Genomic DNA, 20,307 nt, shown 5'->3' with positions numbered 1-20,307 from the left:
AGTGTCAATAATAAAATGAGTGAAAACATCTTTGTTTAAAACATTGTATGTACAATAATGCCAATTCAAGCCTGACATGTTGAGCATTCCGTGGAATATGGCTTGGGATTTGAGAGGCCCAAAGTTACCTGCAGGTTGGCTTTGGTGTAGTTATAAATATAAATAGAAGTAAAATAACAGTTGCATCTTCATTTATAATGAATATATACTGTGGCCTCAAAGCTGCAGAGGAGAGTGGATGCCAGAATCTATCTTTCATTAACATATGCCTTAAATGACAGGGAAGAGGTGTTAAGACAAAATTACTTTTTCCTCTGCGTATGAGTCAGCAACATGCAAGTAATAATAGTTCTGCGTGTGAGTCCCTACAGAGGGTAAGAAAAACAGCATCAAATTGAAAATGCAAGTCCACCTGCCGGAGGGGCCCAGGTGGCGGTAGAGCACAGCTCCCTTGAGCACCATCTTGAAGTGTCTCAGGGCACAGTGACCCCAACTCTGGCAAGCCAGGTTGGCATGATCTGCATGGAGGACATTAAAACCTCCACATAGTCAAAGACAGCTCACCCTCTGCTGCTCCCGGACCTCATCAAAAGCAAGCTACAAGGCACCACCACTGTCCAAGAGTTTAAAACAGCTGCTTTGGATTCTACGGTGCCTGTGGTTTCACAACCACTTAACCTTTAGCCAGGAACAGCTAGAGGCAGGTGAATGGATAAATACAGGTTAACATTACATAAGGAGAAAAAAATATTTAGGAGCACATGGACTTCAAGTAGTCACAAATAGCATTTAGTTAGCTGTGTCCTTGGCATCCCAGTGATTTATGTCTTTATCTTTGATTTTCTCCAGCAGATAGGCACTAAGTAGAGCCTGGACTCCAGAAAAGATATGCTTTTCTATCAGGTGTTAACTGCTAAATTAGGTGAGCTGTTCATTGCCTCCTAAAAAGCCCCAAACATCTCTCCTACTTGGACTGGTGGGGTTTAGTCCAGGAAAACTATGAGTTTTGTTATCCTTACACAAATTTTTTGGCAGTGTTTTCAACCCATTGCTCCTTTATGTGACACTTCCTAGTTCATTGCAGGAAAAGAAATTAGTTTTTTTCTTACTTAATCTTTATATATCAGTTGTTGGTTGTTTCAAAAAACTTTGGGGAAGGGCAGTCACCCTTCAAGTCTAAGCCTTTCTCATTGAGAAAAAGCTCTAAAACTGTGTAACTTCCTAAAATTAATGATGAGATGCTGTTGAGTCTCTTGCATTAGTTTGTTGATGGTTTTGTTTTTTTTTAAAATGCTGTGTACTTAACACAAGGAACACTATGCAGTTGCTGCCTCATTTCTCTCACCTCCTGCCTTTTGAGAGTAACGTCTTTCTCCTGAGGCTGTCCTGCTGAACAGACGTGATAGCTCCCCATACATTTTTAGTTACGCCGCACTCCCTCAGGTGAGCTGGAACAGCGTCCCCTTAAGCAGCATTTGGAACTTGCACTGAAAGAGAATGGCTGAAATTGCCAGTGTCACGTGCCGCATTGAAGCAAGGAAATTTCTGCCTCTGAGGATAATAGCTTTTCTCCTTGCTCATACATCTTCCTTCACAGCCCTCATTTATTTTAATGTATATATTCCACTTTGACTCTCTGGAAGATATTTTTAAAGGTTTTTTTAAAAAATCCAAATGAAAGATGAAATTCAGGATCCAGAAAAGCATTTACTCTGTTTATCCTCTCCATGAATGTATTCTTAATCAACCAGTCTTTCTGAGCATCTCTTCATTTGCTGCTTTGTTTCGTAATAGAATACTTGGGCTCTGGAGATTAGTGAGACAAAGACAAAGCTTCATTATAACCATCCTTGTTTTACTCCCTTGTCTTATAGGCTTTCTCTTCCTAACTCACTCTCCAGGTGCTTCTTTCTCTTGCCAAATAGCGCAAGGAAATACTTTTGCAGATCTTTTGTTTACTTTAGAAAAAACACTGATCCAGCCTTTCCCATTCGGGAGTGCTGCTCATTTCCTGACTGGCCTTTAAAGTTTGGCTCGGTAGCAACTTGGGGATTTGTTTTCTACCCAGAGTGAAAGGAGCTGGGTGCCTAGCAGCCCCATGCTGGAATGAGAATTAAATTCTGCTCATTCCCTGGATAAGCAAGCTGATGCTTTCCTTGTAAGTTCCAGCCCCCCCCCCCATTCCTCAAAGCTTTAATGTTTAGTCATTTAGCTTTAGCTTTTTAAAAGACATTTTAATAGGGTTGTCTCTCCTCCAAGTGCATGCAGGAGCTGATCATGGGCACAGGAAAACTCTTAAGAATAAAGAATTCCCTGTTTGCTGGTTTTTACCTACAATGAAAACGATGTACAACACATGCAGTGCTTACCCCTACTGCAGTTCCATTGCCAGTTGCCTGGCCTGGGACAGGAGGAACTGTAACACCCAAGGAATTTGGCTTGAGCTACCTCACTTTCTAAGTCCCCAGGACTGCCAAGTTAATGAAGCTTTGGTTATTACTCAGTTGAACATTTTCTGACTGCATGTAAGCTTTATAAATCTCGTGCTTTCTTCTCTTTGGCACGTTTACATTAAATTTTATTCTAGTTATGTAACTTTGTACTATAGTTATGTTTATATATGAATGTAAGTTACTCTTGATTCATCCTGCCTTGGGGTATTTATTATAGTTTGTTATGAAGTGTCAGTAACTTTCCAAAGAGAGTGGCTTTCTAAACCTGGAGCCTATATTTTTATATATTAATGCATTCTTTACATTAAAAGATTTCTGTTTATTTATTTATTTATTTTTGCGGTACGTGGGCCTCTCACTGTTGTGACCTCTCCCGTTGCGGAGCACAGATTCTGGACGCGCAGGCTCAGCAGCCATGGCTCACGGGCCCAGCCGCATGTGGGAGCTTCCCGGACCGGGGCACGAACCCGTGTCCCCTGCATCGGCAGGCGGACTCTCAACCGCTGCACCACCAGGGAAGCCCTAAAAGATGTTTAATGTAAAAGGTTAGTTGAATGATAAAAATAGAAAACCTTGACTGACAAAGGTCTTAACTACATCGGGGTGGGCGTTGTCTTTAAGGACTTAATCTATAATATAAAATAATATGGCAAATAAAATACCATATGGGGGGGAGTTACAGACAAAGTTATTGGCATAGACAAGGTCCGTTTGAGGAAGCATACCATGTCAATATGATGACAGCGGAATCTAGGGTCAGTCATTCCTCTAAAGCTCAGCCAGACACATAGAAACAGTCACCATTAGGAAAGGCTACCAGCAGAAGCGTCTGGCACACTGGCCTAGAGAAAGTGGGCAGTGTTCACAGGCAGAATAGCCAAATACTGTTCCAGTGACCCAAAGAAAAATGCGAGGTCAGAGAAGTTTGTAGCAAGAGTGACTTGAAACTGAACCTCAGAGAACTAGACTGTAAGCTTAAATGCCTCCTAGCCTGGCTCAGGAAGAAGCAAAGAAAGAGACTTCACTGAGCCTTGGGAATAGGAAGGCTGCAGAGGCCATGAGCTCTTTTTCTGTTTACCTGAATTATATCACAGAAATAGCCATTAAGACATTTTGTTCTTGATACTTTTTTTTGGTACTTTTTATTTTATTTTTTTATCTTTGGCTGTGTTGGGTCTTCGTTGCTGCACACAGGCTTTGTCTGGTTGCGGCGAGCAGGAGCTACTCTTGGTTGCAGACACGGGCTTCTCATTGCGGTGGCTTCTCTTGTTGTGGAGCACGGGCTCTAGGTGTGCAGACTTCAGTAGTTGTGGCACACAAGCTCAGTAGTTGTGGCGCACAGGCTCTAGAGCGCAGGCTCAGTAGTTATGGCACACGGGCTTAGTTGCTCTGCGGCATGTGGGATCTTCCCGGACCAGGGCTTGAACCCGTGTCCCCTGCATTGGCAGGCGGATTATTAACCACTGCACCACCAGGGAAGCCCCTTTGATACTTTTTAGAAGAGCAAAGACTTGCCTTTATCTGATTCTTACTTTTGATTCCAGAGCCCTTGTGCTTCTTTTCCATCATGGCATGTCACAAAGTATGAGTTTATTGATGTTCATAAACCTGGAAAGATGGGGTACAGCTTTAGGATAAACACGCCCAGAGAGGTGCAGGCAGGAGGGGACACTGGCCAAGCCAGAAGATCGTCCTCATTCCCCAGTGTGACAGAGAAAGGTCTAGCTCCTACTTTGCACAAGGGAACAGATTAGGTATCAATGTAATAGAGTCACCAAGTGATTAAGATCTGCTGACCCTCTGCAAGGAAATAAATGGAGGGCAGGTAAAGAATACAGGCCAGAATAGCCTATGAGACAATACCATGATATGCAGTCACCACCATCTGGTGAGGTTTGAGAAGCCCCCCAAAGCACTATTCCTGTGTTCCCTGCCCACATTTTAAACCAACTGAGAGACTGAGGTGCCAACAGATGAAGATTAAAACATGAGCTTAATTACTGATGTAGCTGGTACAGAAGAGAATGGCTCAGGGTGCATGGAAACAGTTGCCCCCCAGTACTGAACCCCAGAATCAAGACCCACAGCTGGACAGCCACGAGACTCTACCCATGGGGGGTCTGCCCCTGTAGAGCCTTTTACAGAGCAGCTGGCTTCCAAGAGAGAGTGAAAAAGGACTAGGTTAAACATGCCTAATTCATTTCCCTAATTCACTTTTTAGCCAAGTCACTTCACCTCTCCCAGGAATGAGGAAGACAGGACTGAAGAGACCAGTTGCTGTCCCTCCACATGGTGAGAAACAACAGGAGTGGGAATTACCTAAACGTTTTGTAAGTGCTGGGTAAAGCATACCCCACATCTACCGAGACTAGAGCAATGTGGAGTGGACTCTATTTTGTCCTTTTGTCGCTTGCTGAGTCATCTGCTCAGCATTTACCTGTAAGCCTGTGGCAGCTTACCTGGTCTGTAAGCATCTGCCTTAGTGATGGGTGGAATCCGCAGGGTATGCACTGACACGTGTATGTGGTTAGAATACCGGGGACTGCAAACAGAATGAATTTCCAAAGTTATAACCAGTGACTTATTCTAGGAACCCTACTACACTTAAACTTTACTAGATTGCTAAATAAATGGCCAGGAGGTCTAGCAACTTTGCCAAGCACCGCTTCTACATTGACTCACTGTACACCAGCACTTCTCAAACTATCCGAGGCGAAGGACCAGTAGTTGCTTTTTGTTTTGTTTTGCCCGTTTCCAACCTGTCACAGACCAATACTTTTGTAAAACACAATAAAGATGAATTAGTAGGAAAAAAAAAAGATATACTCCAGTTTCTGGCATTGTTTCCTGGTCTCTGCCCTCTCCCCACAATCTCTCCATATTACTGCCCTGTCAGCCAGTGCTTACCAGCTACATGTCAGGCATTGCTCTAGGTTTTGGGAATGAAGGGTTGAACAGGAAAAAGGAAAGAGACAAGCCCAAGATTTTTACTAGATTCATCAGTTATAACCTTACTCGGTCTCTCTGCTCACCCGGTCACAGACTGGGAATGAAACAGTTCCCAGACCAGCACCCAGTCACAACCCATCCCTTGAGCTGCACTGCTCTAAACCACAGGGAGACTAAAAATCCATGTCACAGTATTTGTTCAGCTTTGCCTCCTGAGCCCTGTTGTCTCTCTTCACCTCAGAGTGTACAATGCCAGGGCCTGGGCTCTTGCACCTAGAAATGCTTGGTCCAGGTGCTCAGTGCTTTTCGCTGCTATCCTTTTCACATAGTTGTCTGTGTTAAGTACACAAAACCACACCTCACCACCCAGCTGTCACCAGGATTCCTGGTGGTTATTGTTCCTTTTATTTGTTCACTTTTTGAAATTTTGACTTTTTGTGAATATGTGAATCAGTGCAAAATAATTTCTATGCCAATGTAAAATGGAAAGGGAGATGATTCAGTTCTTTTGTTGAAGTCAAAACTTGTAATTTTTTCCCCCACTCAGTAGTGTTTAAATGCTAGATTGATGCCAAACTCAAAGAACATGGAGAACTTGGGGAAAGGCCAGAGACAGATAAACGGTTAGTAATAGTTTGTTACAAGGGCCATGATTAGAGGCTGAAGAAAATGTGTTTATTAACCCTAGAAGAAGAGCATGCTACAGGATGAGAATGATAGCTCCCAGGTAGAAACAGGTAAAAAGGGTTCTCAGAGAAGAGAAGAAACATGGGGCCCATTTGGATATAAATCCTAGCTTCACTCCTGCTGGCTGTGTAACCTTAAACAAGACATGTAACATCTCTGAGCCTCAGTAATTGGAGATGATATTGCTCACCTGAAGATTGTTGTAAGGACCAAATATAATGCACATCAAGTGCAAGACATGATGCCTGGAGATAATTGGTGCTTAACAAGTGGTAATTAATAGTTTTTTTTAAACAAAGGATGGTGATCAAGTCATCTTTTTTTAAGGGAGGAGAAATGCACTCTTCCTATAATATACATATTTTAAATTAGCCATAAGAAATTTTCCTAACTATGAAGAGTTAAGTTTCCTTACTTCAAATTATTGCTGTTTTCTTGACTTACATCCAATTCAGTTCAAACATATATTAAGCATCCATCCACTGTGTGCCAGATATTGCCAGACAAAATGCTGGAATGAATAAGACTCGGCCCTTGCTCTTCGGATGCCCACAGCTTAGGATAGATGACCATTTGTCTGAGATGTGGTATCTCCTACTTAAATCTCTTGGCTTCGGCTGGCCACTGCCATTCGACCACCATAGTCTACCCAACCCCAGCATATTAATTTGCATCCTAGTTTTTGAGACACTTTTCAAAGCCCCCCGTGAATAAATCTAGTCACGTACTACCCAGCAAAAGCCAAACAAATCGTGTGAAACAAGGGGTAGCCCCTGTGTCACAGACCCTCTTGTGTGTAAGTTCCCTTTTAATAATTCTGCCCATACTTCTACATAGATCACCTCCTACCACAGCATTTAGGGCTTCCACTTATAATACCACTCAGCACCATTCTGCATTACCACAACCCATGCAACCTGTCACAATTGGGATGAGGTCTGAGCTGCCTTCAAGAGAGCTGCAAACTGCTGCTATCAGTGCTACAAAGCCCCACCCCACACACTGTTCACCTGATCTGGTCATACAAGCAAGAAACCTGGCTCATCTCTTGCCACAGTCATCACCTGATCACATAAATTCAAAAACTAGCCCCCATGGAGCCCAGAAATAAACCTCTGCATACATCCTCAAATGATTTTTGCAAAGGGTGGCAAGACCATTCAATGAGGCAAGGACAGTCTTTCCAACAAATTACGTTGGGAAAACTGAATTTCCACATGCAAAAGAATTAAGTTGAGGACTTCCCTGGTGGCACAGTGGTTGAGAATCCGCCTGCCAATGCAGGGGACACGGGTTCGAGCCCTGGTCCGGGAAGATCCCGCGTGCCACAGAGCAGCTAAGCCCATGAGCCACAACTACGGAGCCTGTGCTCTAGAGCCCGTGCTCCGCAGCAAGAGAAGCCACCACAATGAGAAGCTGGCATAGCACAACGAAGAGTAGCCCCTGCTCACCACAACCAGAGAAAGCCGGCACGCAGCAACAAAGACCCAACGCAGCCAAAAATATATGTATGTATTAATTAATTAATTAATTTAAAAGAATTAAGTTGGACCCTAACTTTATACCACATAGAAAAATTAATTCAAAATGGATAAAAACCCAAAAGTGAGACCTAGAACTAAAATTCTTAGAGGAAAACACAAGGGAAAAGCTTCATGACATTGGATTTAGCAATGATTTCTTGGAATAAGAAAGCACAGGCAGCAACACAGGCAGCACAGGCAACAACAACAAAAAGGTAAATTGGAATACATTAAAATGTAAAACTTTTGTACATCAAAAGATAATCAGCAGGGGCTTCCCTGGTGGCGCAGTGGTTGAGAATCTGCCTGCTAATGCAGGGGACACGGGTTCAAGCCCTGGTGTGGGAGGATCCCACATGCCACGGAGCAACTAGGCCCTTGAGCCACAACTACTGAGCCTGCGTGTCTGGAGCCTGTGTTCTGCAACAGGAGAGGCGGCGGTAGTGAGAGGCCCGTGCACTGCGATGAAGAGTGGCCCCCGCTTGCCACAACTAGAGAGAGCCCTCGCACAGAAACGAAGAACCAACACAGCAAAAATAAATAAATAAATGAACTCCTACCCCCCCCCAAAAAAATAGAAAGAATCAGCAGAGTGAAAAGGCAACCCACAGAACAGGAGAAAATATATGCAAATCATATATTTGATAAGGGGTTAATGGCCAGAATATATGAAGAATTCCTACAGCTCAACAAAAAAAAAATCGATTAAAAAATGAGCCAAGGGTATTCCCTGGTGGTACAGTGGTTGAGAGTCCGCCTACCGATGCAGGGGACTTGGGTTCGTGCCCTGGTCCGGGAAGATCTCACATGCCGTGGAGTGGCTGGGCCCGTGAGCCATGGCCGCTGGGCCTGCACGTCCAGAGCCTGTGCTCCGCAACGGGAGAGGCCACAGCAGTGAGAGGCACGCGTACCGCAAAAAAAAAAAAAGAAAAAAAAGAGCCAAGGGCTTAAACAGATGTTTCTCTAAAGAAGATATTACAAATGGCCAGTAAGCACATGAAAAGATGTTCAACATCACTAATCGAAACCACAGTTGCAAAGCACCTCACACCTATTAGGATGGCACTATCAAAAAACAAAATAACTGTTGGCAAGAATGTGGAGAAATTGGAACCTTTGTGCCCTGTTGGTAGGAATGTAAAATGGTGCAGTGCCTATGGGAAACAGTATGGTGGTTCCTCAAAAAATTAAAAGTAGAATTACCATGTAACCCAACAATCCCACTTCTATATATATATATCCAAAATAGTTAAAAAGTGGGGACCCAAAGAGGTATTTGTACATATACGTTTATAGCAGCATTCATAATAACCAAAAGGTAGAAGCAACCCAAGTGTTCATCAGCACACGAATGGGTAAGCAAAACATGGTGTATACATACAAAGTGATATTATTCAGTCTTTAAAAGGAAGGAAATTCTGACACATGCTATAACAACATAGATGAACCTTGAGGACATTATGGTAGTCGAAATAAGCTAGTCACAAAAGGACAAGGTATGATTCCACTTACAGGTACATGTAATTCATAGAGACAGAAAAGCTTCATGACATTGAATTTAGCAATGATTTCTTGGAATATGACAACGTATTCAGATTCGTAGAGACAGAAAGTAGACTGGGGTCGCCAGGGTTTTAGTTTTACAAGATGAAAAGAGTTGTGTGGATGGATGGTGGTGATGGTAACACAGTGTGAATGTATTTAGTGCCACTGAGCTGTACACTAAAAAAGGTTAAGATGGTAAGTTTTGTGTTATGTGTATTTTTACCACAGTTAAAAAACAAAAACTAGCCCTGACGTTCAGCCTGGCCTTCCCAAATCATGAACTTTCTGCCTTCTGTCTCTAGCTCTCTGCCCTTCCCATTCACTTTCCATACACACCACCCTGCCTTCCACCAGTCTTCACTATGCCCAGCCCACTTGGCCTCAGCCTGGCATTTTGCATACACTCTCATTGCCCACTCCCAGGAGAGAGGGCTTAAGTACAAGAGATCCTGGGCTCCCACCACCATAGTACCTTCTCATAACACCCACCACTAAGAATGTACCATCAAACCCTTCACCAAGCAGACCTGGAAAAGTTTCAGACCTTCCACCAACCCTTGTGCTTGGGAGTGATGGGTAAATGGAGAGGACCTAAAGCAAATGTGTTACATTTGACTCTCCCCACACAGTGTGCTGGCGCAACAGAAAAAAACCACCCCAGCATTTGTTGAGGGTCGTAGTTGGAATTCTAGGCACTGCATTTACTCCAGCTCTCTGCCTCCTGCCTTTGGACAAAAAAGTTCATTTCCCTTTTTCTGATTCTTACATCTCCCTTCAGAGTCCATGCTCATCTTCTTACCTATTACCTTGGCTTCCCTGCTATTTCAATCCAAATATCCCTTCCAACTGTGGTCCCTAAGGCTTGGTCTTAAGGGGTGTCACAAATATGACACACATGGCAAACCTGGGAGGTAGGAGGCAATATAGAAAGGTCCGTGCTACCAATTTCAATATTTCCTTGACTTTAGAGAATATCTAGATTCTTTAGAATCTGTGACCAAGTTAAAAGTTTCGGTCATATAAAATGAGGCTATACACACTTTCTGTTTTGCTCTTTTTTATTTACAAAGTTTATTATTTTGTTAGTTGCTTATCTCTGCCCACTCTATTCTGGACCTAATTATCCTAGATCCTTTCTGTACTCAAAGGTGGTTTGCAGCATCAGCATCACCAGGGAGGTTGTTAGAAATTCAGCTCAGTCCCCATCCCAGACGTTTTAAATCAGGATCTGCATTTTAACAAGATCCCCCAGTAATTCATATGCATATTGAAACTAGAATTGTTCTAGAAAGCTTCTAACTCCTGTTGGAGCAATGGATCTCACGACCTTGGCTGTTCATTAGAAGCACCTGGAAGCTCTTAACATGTTTTGATGCTTCAGGTCCCACCACCTGATTCTGATTTTATCCCTCCACGGGGGCCCTGGGAATTGGTGTTTGTTTGTGATTCTCTCAGAGACTTTGATACTTAGCCAGGGTGGAGGACCATTGAGGGTATGACTTAAAGGAAACTATCACATAGAATTCCATGGATTTTGAACTGATTTGGAGTTGTAAAAAGTAGAGTCAGATAGTCTGAATAGGTTTTGAACCTACATATATGAATATTAACTTGAAACTACAGATTATATACTCAGGAAAGGTCTTCTTAGTATATCAAATCTCTTAACTTCCTGGGACAAAAAAAGAAATACAGTGAGGGGAGAGAGAGGCACAGAGGAGGAGAGAGAGAGAACGAGAGATTAATAAAATACATACCAGAAAACAAAAAAAACCTATCGATTGTATGTATAAGCAATTTCTACTTAAAAGTCTTCCTCTCTTATTCCTTATCTGTGTCTTATTATCTTTTTCCTCAGTCCTTAGGTGTTTCAACAGCTCTCTTCTATCAAATGGCGTCCAGGGCTTTCCACCCAGCCCATGCTCCTGTCCCAGCGCCCAAAGCTGGTGCTGCTTCCTGCTGCTGCCGAGGGCTCAGGTACAGGGTACTGGTGGGAGCAGCCGTTACTATCACTTTGGCTGGGCTTCCCTGGTGGCGCAGTGGTTGAGAGTTCGCCTGCTGATGCAGGGGACATGGGTTCGTGCCCCGGGCTGGGAAGATCCCACGTGCCGCGGAGCGGCTGGGCCCGAGAGCCATGGCTGCTGAGCCTACGCGTCCGGAGCCTGTGCTCCAAAACAGGAGAAGTCACAACAGTGAGAGGCCCGCGTACCGCAAAACAAAAACAAAAACTATCACTTTGGCTGCTGGTGCTATTTGGTTGATGCCCCAGGAAACTCACTGTACTAGTGCACTCTGCCCAGGCATGCTAGAATCCCAGCAGTGAGGACCTCAAGTTGTCCTTATACACACTTCTTGCAAATCAGCCATGGGGGCATGACGTAACGGCCCCAACACACATGCACTAGAACAACTTCAGTATCACCACACCAATCTGCAACTTCCAAAATTTCTTTAGCCTCTTCCCATGTTTTTTCTTTTTCATTTGTCCTTTCAGAGGAGCCCAGCCAGAATTGATCATAATCTAAATGGGTTTACGAGTAGAGAATTTCACCTGCCAAGTGGGTCTTACTTTTCCTGAAGACATGTTTTTGCTTTTGTGATCATGCGTGAGTAGATGGGAGCCTCTTTACAAGGCCTGTGTAAACATTTATATATTCACCTATATTCTTCATTTTTATCCCAGAAATTAGTGGGGTTTTTTTTTTTTTTTTTTTCTGGCTACGTTGGGTGTTCATTGCTGCATGTGGGCTTTCTCTAGTTGCGGCGAGCAGGGGCTATTCTTTGTTGCGGTGTGCGGGTTTCCCATTGTGGTGGCTTCTCTCCGTTGTGGAGCACAGGCTCTAGGCGCGCGGGTTTCAGTAGTTGTGGCACGCGGGCTCAGTAGTTGTGGCTCGTGGGCTCTAGAGCGCAGCCTCGGTACTTGGGGTGCGTGGGCTTAGTTGCTCTGCGGCATGTGGGATCTTCCAAGACCAGGGCTTGAACCCGTGTCCCCTGCATTGGCAGGTGGATTCTTAACCACTGTGCCACCAGGGAAGCCCCTATCCCAAAAATTAGTTTTTAAGAGGTTTAAATAGATTTTTAGTCAGTGTTAGAAAACATTTTTTAAAATACTTTAAAGTGAAATTCAATTTGTTTTATCAAATCTTAATTGAATTCCTGCTGTTACCATCAGAGGAAAATGACTAGCAGCTTCCGTATTGTTATTGAAATACTCTTCTTCTTGATAAATATTTTGACATTCTTTGAAATGCCAAAAATATGCATGATGTGTACCATACAGTCAAGAATTAGAGCTCTTGCTTTGGCATAAAGCTTATTTCAGGTGCGAAAGGAGGCAGTTAATAATGCAGATAAGAAAGTAGAATTAGTAAAATAGTCATTTTTATGGATATAGTATATTTCAAGATAGGGTCCTAATAACTTAATTTCTCTGCAACAAATGTACCCTAAATGATTGTGAGTCATTTTGGGTTTGTAATTTCTAGCTCCTAATTAAATATGAGCAATTGAGCAAGTCAATCTTTTTCTGCCTCAGAGTATTTATTTGTAAAATCAGGGAGTTGAACAAAGAGTCCAATAAGGTCCCTTTCAGCTCTAAAAGTCAATGATTCTATAAGTTCTCAGCTAAATTCTATATTATCAAAAGGCAAAGACAGCATCTTCTATTCTGTCCCAACTCCTGGTTTTGCTATCATATGGGAAATAACAGAAATAAAGGCAATTAAAAATAGGAAAAAAATTTTTTGCCATCTTAACATTTGCAAGTGTTTTCATTTTATGTTCCATTCTGGTTCTTGAGCATATGTATACATAATTTTATATAATTACAAATAGGTCAAATTTTATATTTGACTTACCTTACTTAACATTATCTAACGTTTTTATATTATCATTATCACTCATAATTATAGTTTAAATGGCTACATAATATTCCATTTCATTGATGTACCATAGCTTACTTAAGTATTTCTGTATTTATAAATTTAGATTGCTTTTAATACTTGATAATATAAAAATGCTGCAGCAAACTTTATTCATATGAGTCTTCTTTTGAATAACTTTCAAAGAATAAATTCTAGGGATGTGATTACTGAGTTCAAGAGAGTCTCTTTACAGTTGTTTATAAGTACTGACAAACGGATTTCCTAAAACCTTACAATGATTTACATTGTTTTCACTATATCTGAGAGTGACAGTTTAACCACAGCCTCATCAAAGGTGTAGTATGAAAGGATACTTACTGTCAATGTACATTTCTTTGATTACTGGCAATCTTGAACATTTTTCCATTTGTGATTGCATTTTATCTTCTGTGAATTTTCTCATTGTCCCTTTTTCCATTTATCTGGCTGTGCAACCGTGGATGAGTCACCTAACCTCTCTGTGCCTCTCCGTTTTCTCATTTGTAAACAGACTAATAATAGTGCCTATCTATAGAGTTATTGTTGGATTAAATGGATTTCTAAATGTAAAGCATATAGAAGAGTACCTGACACATGGAGGGCCTTCAAAAAAATGTTAGAATTAGAGCTAGTAGTAGCACTGGTATTAGTTACCTAATAATATATTAGTGATTTTCTTTATAATTTATATGATTTTTTCTAGTTCTTGTATAAATGCATACCTATCTTTGATTAACTTATAGAAGACCTTTTTATATAATATAGATGTAAGTCCTTCAGTCTACTGGGTTTGGTAAGGTAGCTTCCCATTTCTTGTTTTAATTTCTGTATTTTGCATGTGTATGTGTACACACACACAAGCATATGAGTACATACTTTCTCACAAATCCAGAAACACAGTGTCTATGCAAAAGGGGTAGCTCATAAAAATGTTTATTGCAGACAGTGCCTAGAATGGCACACCCAGCTCACTTGAAGAACTGTTCAACCAAGTCATTTAGAAAAATAACAAATAAACAAAACCAGAAGCAAAACCAAACCGCATACATACACTCACTTATAAAACCAAAACCAAAAACAAACCATGTAAATACATGCACATTGCAAATAAACAAAACTGTGGAGGTTTTAAGCCAGAGAGATGAAAAATAGCCAGATGTAAGCCATGGAAATTTCTCTTTAAGAGTAATTGACTCTTTGTGTGCAATCGTTGCCTGATTTCTGGCACACTGAGATCTGACTTAGACCACTCAGGAAAAACAAAAAGGTGGCATCAATAAATAAATTGCCTTTGGGAGTAAGAGAACTCAGAGTCCACATCAGCATGGATGGAAGAAATCCTTAGGGGGGGAATTCAGAAGGGATATAGGGAACTCAGAAGAGCAAAGTTAGCCATGTTCAAGACCCAAGTTAATCGTCTATACAGTGAATGAATTGAAAGAAAAGGATAAAGAGAAATTTAAAAATAGTAATATGAGTAGTGGGAGGAACTGAAAAAGCCCGCTGCCCAGATGAGGATTGGAAACTATTTAAACTGGATAATACAGTATGTGTTTTGGCTCTGAGAAAACAGAAGTTGAACTTTTGAGTAGTAATCAGGACTTGGTCTCAAAGTATTTGCAAATAGTGCTGATATGAAGAACAGATGCTGACATTATTGCCAGTGGAAATCGCAACGTGATAGTTGGAGTGTGAGACCGAAAGAAACCACAGGGAATTTTTGTGGAAAGCTCGGCATCGAAAATGATTTATGGTTGACTTAAGAAGGAGACAAGGAAAATAAGGCTGCAGTGCATATACCATCTGACGGCTGCAGACAAAGGATGTAAACAGCCATAGCTCTCCAACCTCTTGGAAATCAGAGCTCTGCTCGTACAGAAAGGCTCCAGAATGTTTGTCTGAGTTAAGCACATACTTCTTTTTTAGTATCTAAGAATAGTTATCCTCCTTTCCTCTCTCATTACTGTTTGGGTATCCTTAAAAATCCTCACCAGCCATTAAGCACTGTGAAATTACCCAAAGAGATCTGCAGCGTACTTTATCACCTCCTAAACAGGATCAGAGGAACCTCGCACAAGGCCCTAGGCTTGAAAGGTGAGCAGCTCTATTTTGTTATTGTTATATGTGTGAAGTACTTTTTTTTTTTTTAAAGAAGATGTTGGGGGTAGGAGTTTATTAATTAATTAATTTATTTTTGCTGTGTTGGGTCTTCGTTTCTATGCGAGGGCTTTCTCTAGTTGTGGCAAGCGGCGGCCACTCGTCATCGCTGTGCGTGGGCCTCTCACTATCGCGGCCTCTCTTGTTGCGGAGCACAGGCTCCAGACGCGCAGGCTCAGCGGCCATGGCTCATGGGCCCAGCTGCTCCGCGGCATGTGGGATCCTCCCAGACCAGGGCACAAACCCATGTCCCCTGCATTAGCAGGCAGATTCTCAACCACTGCGCCACCAGGGAAGCCCTGTGTGAAGTACTTTTATGCTAGAAAACAAGTTGGGGGATTCAGGAGAGTCAGGTGAGTCTTCCAGAAACATCTGATGAAGTATGCTGCGAAGGTGAATTGAGGCAGAAAAGATGTGACCATTCCTTATTGTCACTTAAGTTATATCCTCTCTTCAAAGGGCAGAGAACCAGCAGTGCCTCTCAGATAGGAAGTAGGAACTTTTTGAGCTGCCCTAAAGGGAGTCTGCATTTGAAATGGGAAAAGACATATATTTGGCTAAAGGCAGTAGGGTTTTCATATGAGACACAGACTTTGGGGATGTTGATGTTGAGCCTTAAGTCCTCAGAACCGCTGAAGAAATGAGGCTCATATAAGGAGAATAAATGAACAACAACAAAGAAGCATCTCCAAAAGATAGGAACAGTGAGTTTTAATATCTGTCCAGTGACAACACTTATAGAATAGCAAGGGCAACAGATGAGATAAGGAAAATAAAACTGGGCTCTGTGCCCAGGAACCTGAACCAACTAAGCCAACCAGTGGCCAGATTTTCGTTACCTTGGAAAATGGATCCAGGTTCTCTCAATGTGTCTGTTTATAGGCATTCTCCTCACACACATATCTCACCAGCACCCTCCCCATTATTGCCTAGTTGAGTTTCCTTTGAAAACTTTTCATCCCAAAGCCTAAGACTACAGAGATCGATCCAAATTTGTACCAGAATAACTAGGAAGATTCAACTGTACTCTAAGTGGTCAGGATGTCCATTTCAGATGTAGTCCAAAAGGCCTGACGTAGCTAGGGCAGATGGAAAGGTGAGGACTCTCTATCCGCTTGCATTGCTCTCTCCACTCTCCTTTCCTTGGCGGAATCCTAATCAGGGTTCAGGACCCACTCAGGTGTTCCCTATTATCTTCTCTCCCTAAACCCCACAGGTAGAGAGAGCTCTGCTTCCATAGCATCTTATGCATAGCACTGACTATGCATTTACTACATTATTTTGTAATGGTCTGCTTGTCCATATTTTTTACTGGAGCATCCACTCCATGATGGGAGGGATAAGATCTTTCCTCTCTGTATCTCCAGCCCCAACACAGTATCTAGAACTGCACTATCCTGTAAGGTAGCCACCAGCCACATGTGGCTATTGGGCATTTGAAATGTGGCTAGTTCAAATTGAGACATGTAAAATAGACATCGGGTTTTGACATATGAATAAGAGAATGTAAAATATCTCCTAAGTTTTTATATTGATTACACATTAAAATGATAATGTTTTGAATATGAGTTAAAATATATTATTAAAATTAATTGTATCTGTTTCTTTTTACTAGTAAAAAGCTTAAAATTATATTTCAATTGGACAGGACTGGTCTAGAACATAGCAGAGGCTTGTTCAAGTCAGAGTCTTAGCAGGAAAAAGAAGATATACTCAGTTTAGATTTTGAAGAGATGTTAATGAAGGGACAATTCACAGAAGTGTGGTTAAAGAAATCCACAAAGGAGACCGAAGCACCAAGACACTAGCAACAGAGGGGAGCAGTTAACAGTCTAAAAAAGAAGGGGAGGAAATGATGTTACTAGAGTTGATGAGCACTGGAGGTGCCTAGAGGATCACCTAGCAGCAGTTCTAGTTACAGAGGGACCCAGTCACTGCCAGAACCAGGAATCAAGCAGGGAGAGAACTCACCTTTGATCTCTGCTCTGCTCCCACCAGCTGTAGGGAACCAAAAGCCTAAGGGCAAGGGACCCTGATTGATGTGCCTCCCAGGGCCCTAAGCAGTGCAGAGTAAAGTGGAGAATAAATAGATTAGAGCAGGAGGGGGCAGAAGTTGAAGAATAACTAGCACAGAGCTCAATAAATATGTTAAATGAATGAATGAAATAAAAGTAGCCAATGGGGAGAGAATGGAAGACAGTGATAAATTAATTTTTTCCCACCTGGGATATTTTTGCAACAGTACTTTTCAAACTGTCTGTGACACTGAGTTTAGTGAAATTAGGGGTTCCATAGACATTTCTTCCTTTGTTTTAAATATATATATTTCCTAACTATTTAAAAGACTCTGCTAAAACACAACATGCACACACACACACACACACACGTGTTCCATATCAAAATTGTGACCACACTGGAAACAAGTCATCATCGACTTGTGCTGCCAGGTGAATTTGTTTTTGTGCAAGCCTAAAAATAAGAATCCTCCTGCCTCTTCTGTACTTTTATTTGAATGTCTTAAATGATCATGAATTAGGAAGGCTTAGGTCTGCATTAATCTCTTATAAAAATTCAGATCTACACATGTTCTCATATAAAATGGTGCACTTTAGTAGACCACTGTAACACACATGCATAGCTCAAGGAAGTGCCCAGCAAGGATCAGGCATGTGAATTTGGCACATGTCCTCATGTCTCATCATGTTACATCATTTTACAGCATGCTTCTGATATAAACAAGATACATAGACATGATATGTTAAGGAATGTGACGATTGCCGATATTGTTAGGAATTCAATTTGAAATACACTTCTGGCCTTTGCTTCTTCTGTTCCCTATGCCTAAGAGGCTTTTCCTTCAGTTCTTGGCAAGGTTGAGATTGGAATGTTCCCCAGTCCTTTCCTCCTTTAACTGTCAGCTCAAATGTTTACTCCTCAGGAAGGGCTTCCCTGACCATTTGATAGCTTAATTAGGTGTCCCTCCCCATTCTCTATTTCAGCCTTATTTTACTGCCTTCATAGCACTTACCACAATTTGTAACTTTTAATTGTCTCTTTATTGGGTTTTGTCTGTTGCCTTAATAAAAATTTAAGTCTCATCATTGCAGGGACTGGCTACTTAGCATGGGAAGGGCACTACTGTAAGAGCTTTGCCTATATTAATTCATCTACTCAGAATAACCTTCTGCAGGTCTTTTTGACCCCGCTTTTAGAAATGAGGACACTGAGGCACAGAAAGGTTAAGTAATCTGATAAAGGTCAAATAGCTATTATGTGGGAGAGCAGGGATTCAAACTCAGGAAGGATGGCTCCAGTTCCTTTATTCAGGGGGGCACACATACAGCAGCATATTTGATATTGAAAGCTTCAGACTCCAGGCCCCAAAGTGCTAACAATAATACCTGCTAACATTTATTGAAAGCTTCCTTTGTGCTGTGTTTTATGTGATTATTATTATTACTACAATAACCTTATGGGATAGGTACTATTATCATCCCCATTTTACAAAGGAGGAAATTGAAACCTAGAGAAATTAACACCTTTCCCAAGATCATACAGCCAAAAACATGGCAGAATAGGAATTTGAACCTAAGCTCCTAACCATGATGCTCTATGGCCTGCTTGGAATCCTGATTGTGCTATGTGCCACGCCTTTCCATGTCTGGGATCATGTGTGATTGGACATATATTTCACCTATATTTTGGAAGAATATTCATTTGCTGAACACATCTGTGTTCTCTGGGTGGAGAGCTGAAGGGCAGGTTTATATCGATAAGTTCATCCTGAGCAGAGGTTACCAGGAAATCTCGCGCTTTTTCTAATCTGTACACTCATGTCCTCTCCAAATGGTGTTCTTCTTGGGCTTCCCAGACTAGGGCAGTTTACAGTATCATTTTCCTATGGAAAAATCTGGGAAACTCACACGTATGTGGAAATTAAACAGTATGCACCTACATAATCAGTGGGTCAAAGAAGAAATCAGAAACTACTTTGAGATGGATGAAAATGAAGATACAACTTACCAAAACTTATAGGATGCAGCTAAAGCCTCCTGTGCACAGAATACATATGCATGTTGAACTTATTTCTGTCCTCTCCTTCACTTGATTCATTTTCTTATCTACTTAACCAGCACTTACTGAAGGCCAACTCTGGGCCAGGCACCCTGCTGAGGTTTAGCGATACGGATGACCAGAACGTAGTCACAGCCCCCTAGGTATTAGCTAGGCAGATGGAGCACATAAACTGATTACTTGGTTAAGTGCTTACACCAGGATTTTGGTCAGCAAGGCTGGAAGAAGAGTGCTGTTCTTTTGGTCTGTTACTATCTGACTTTGTCTTTTATTTTACTCTCCTCCAGCTTGCCTTTTCTCTTGAGGACTTCCTTTCCTGGCTACCTCATGTCCCCTTTCTTTCCCTACCATCCCCAATTCCAGATGATCTCTTTTGTGAGTTTTGTACAATTAAAGTTTGAAACCCGACTACTGGAATCTGGATTTAATCTTTGACACCAACCTCCCATCCCCACCCTGTCCCCAGCTGATGAATGCTCAGGGAACAGAGATTAGTGATAACATGAGCCTAAGGAAAATTGAATTAGACAGTCATTAGTTCGTCACCACTTCCTATTTCCCTGCTTTCCACAAAAGTTAGGATCTCTTCCAAAGCCACATAGGAATGATTTTTTTTTTTTTAATTTTCTGAATTCTCTTCTCCACCTCCACTGGCACAATATTACAAATAGATGTCTTCTGACTTCTCATCTGCTGTCCCTAGAATTGTGGAATGTTGTTTTGAAATTCTTCTTTTGATTTTTGTATCCAAATTTATATCCCCAATTCCTAGCATACTGCCTGCCACATAATAGATGTCCAATAAATACATGTGAAAACAAATCCAAAGTAAAAAGAGGGGAAAAAAATCAGTAGATCATTTTTGCATGAACGAATTTGCTATATTTAAATTTAGGAGATTATGTGGCAGTTTCATCCCTGAATTATGTGGTCCTCAAGGCCAGGAACTAGTCTTCATTCTTCTATGTATCCTCCCCTACCCTGTACCTAACACAATACCTGGTGCAGAACAGAATC

This window comes from Leucopleurus acutus (assembly GCF_964270905.1).
Source record: "Leucopleurus acutus genome assembly, chromosome: 6".
Classification (NCBI taxonomy): Eukaryota; Metazoa; Chordata; class Mammalia; order Artiodactyla; family Delphinidae; genus Leucopleurus; species Leucopleurus acutus.
This window is presented reverse-complemented; position numbering follows the sequence as displayed.